The sequence below is a fragment of the Amblyraja radiata genome, chromosome 3, assembly GCF_010909765.2.
Source record: "Amblyraja radiata isolate CabotCenter1 chromosome 3, sAmbRad1.1.pri, whole genome shotgun sequence".
Lineage (NCBI taxonomy): Eukaryota > Metazoa > Chordata > Chondrichthyes > Rajiformes > Rajidae > Amblyraja > Amblyraja radiata.
In genome coordinates this window covers 99273215-99276363 of record NC_045958.1, presented here as the reverse complement: position 1 = coordinate 99276363, position 3149 = coordinate 99273215, and positions in this window count along the sequence as shown.

Sequence of the window (3149 nt, the reverse complement as noted above, 5' to 3'; positions counted from 1 at the left end):
TAAAAACTCTTTAAAGAAGAAACAAATCCATGACAAACCTGTCAACTCCCACAGCTACCTCGGTGACTCTTTTTTCCAGATGTCATGAGGTCATAAGGAATAGGAGTAGAATTAGGCCATTCGGCCCATCATGTTTACTCCACCTTTCAATCATGGCTGATCTATCTCTCCCTCCTAACTCCATTCTCCTACCTTCTCCCCGTATCCACACAATTCTCCTAGTACCTCCATCTATATTACATTGGCTCTGGGACTCTCTGTAAAGTACATCTCATTGGAACGCAGTGTCAGTTTATACAGGCATACCATCAAACACGATACTATCCGGCCCCTAAACCTCCAGCGTCACCATGTCCAGTGCTGAAAGAGTCAAAGGTTTGCCCGAGTCAAGAGTTAAAATGAAGCCATTGTCTTCGATTTCCAGCACAAGTTCTGTTCACTGCCCATTAAGGTCATCCTTCCACTTGGAAAGTGGACATGAAGCACAAGTTACTAATTCCATTCATGATAATGTGATCTTCTGGACCTTGGCGGACAGGACTCTGTATATTATAGTCTATTACAGTCCTGCTCCTTCTTGCCACATCTAGGGTCATTCACTTCCTCTCCCTGCACTTCTTCAAATACCCCCCCCACCCCCCACATTATTTCTTGTCCAACTTCAGGCAGCAAGTCCCACATTGTAAAATTTCTCTTTGTTTTATTAGCCAGTTTCCAGCATTCACCTATGACTACAGATAATGTGTTTTGTCAAAACATTGTAAAGAAGACAGAGCACATATTACAACTTGATCCAGACGACCTGTGGGAGAACCGTCAAACTTCAGTCAAGTACACAAAATCTCAAATCAAATACAATTGCCCTTGAAAGCAATGGAAATAATCCAATATTTATCCTGTAAGTAGTTCATAATCCCTTTGAGTTGTGCATTGGGCAAGGTTAAGGCCTAGAGTGTGTAGGAAGGAACTGCAGGTGCTGTTTAAACTGAAGATAAACACAAAAAGCTGGAGTAATTCAGCAGGACAGGCAGCATCTCTGGAGAGAAGGAATGGGTTGTAGCGGGTGTGTGAGAGAGCCCGGAATGAAGGCGATGAGCCAGGCAAATTCTGTAGAGGCTTTAATGAGCACAGCACACTACTCTCCGCTTCAGTGAGAGACTGAAGACTAGTCTTGCGCCAAAAATCCCAGCTCTTATCTTCGTAGCTGGAAGCCGCGCCTGGACCTGTCCATCAAGTGCGAGGGGGATGAACCAGGGAGTGGCCTACTCCCCAGGAACCATCCCAGGGTGATGTTTTGTGTCGAGACCCTTCTTCAGACTATCTGAAGTCTCGAGTAGGAGTATAGAGTTTAAGAGTGTTGCACATGGATTGGCAGTACTGATTGCTCAAAGCTGTGGGCATGAACTTGTGTGCCAGTTCATAATAAGTTCATAAGTCACGGGAGCAGAATAAGGCCATTCGGCCTGTCGAGTCTATCCATTCGATCCTGTCCGATTTATCTTTCTCTCTCAACTCCATTCTCCCGTCTTCCCACCATAACCTTTGACACCCTTACTGATCAAGAATGAGTCAATCTCTGCTTTAACAATACCCAATGACTTGGCCTCCACAGCCGTCCATGGCAATGAGTTCCACAGATTCACCACCCTCTGATGCAATTCCTCCTCATTTCCTTTCTAAAGGTACGTCCTTTTATTCTGAGGCTGTGGCCTCTGGTCTTAGACTCTCCCACTAGTGGAAACATCCTCTCCACAACCACTCTATCCAGTTTCAATGAGTGCCCTCTCATCCTGCTAATCTCCGGTGAGTACAGGCGCAGTACCACCAAATGCTCATCATAGGAACACTCATCCCTAGAATCATTCTCGTAAACCTCTTCTGGACACTCTCCAATGCCAGCACATCGCCCCTCAGATATGGGGCCCAGAACTGCTCACAATACTCCAAATGCAGTCGGACCAGTGCCTTCTACTTCAAACCAATGTTCTGTATCTTTGCAGCATCAGTAAGCTGCGTGGCATCACATATCATCAAATTATTGCAGTACAATTCCAGCATCAGGTTACCAAGACGGAGGACAACCATGCTGAAGGGTTTTGAAATACACTGAAAAAAAGCATGTTTCATCAAGAATCCACAAAGTGGTTTCATGAAAGGATGACTCTTAGAAACATAGAAAATAGGTGCAGGAGCAGGCCATTTGGCCCTACGAGCAAGCATTGCCATTCAATATTCATGGCTGATCATCCGAAATCAGTCCCCCATTTCTGCTTTCTCCCTATATCCTTTGATTCCATTAGCCCTAAGAGCTAAATCTAACTCTCTCTTGAATACACCTTGGAGATAGCATGGTGTGACATAGGATCAGAATGCAGTCCGAGCAGGTCTATCAACTTTATAATAATAATGGTATTGCTTCTTTATTGTCACAGTGACATTCTTGCACAGGTCACCATATTATGGCACCGTTTATAAAAGAAAAAGTCCAAAGTCCGATTTACATGCTGGAAGTAGTGTAGCTCCCCTGATCCAGGTAAGCTCAGGTAAGCCCAAGGATGTTATAGGGCCTGCTCCGTCACCCTTGACCGGCTTAGCCCACCAGCCGATTTCCCTCTCCTCACCCGACTACCTCTGTATCCCAGGTGGCATCTGCTGCAGCTGGCTCTGAAGGCACTGGGAGCAATGACACTGGGCCCTACCCTACCAGTCCACCAGTGTCATTCTACATGGACACTCAATTGCTTTTGTGAATTGATAGCTAAATAGCTGTGGCACAAAGAGGGCACACAGTGAAGCTTGAAGGAGTTGGACATTTGATTCATCTGCTCAGACAGGGTTCCCATGACCATGTCCGACTGACCAAATGGTGCCGGAGCAACAACCATGTTCTCAATGTCAGTAAAAACAAGGAACTGTTTGTTGACTGTTTGTTGACTTTGGAAGAGGAAAGCCGAGGATCCACAAACATGTCTTCATCGATGGGAAGGTTGTGGAGAGGTGGTCAAAATCTTCAAATTCCTGGGCGTGTATAATTCTGAACATCTGTCCTGGATATTGATGCAATCGTAAAGAATGCCCATTAATGCCTCTACTTCCTGAGAAGACTGGGGAGATTTGACAATGTCAACACATGCTCTCTTGAACTTCTA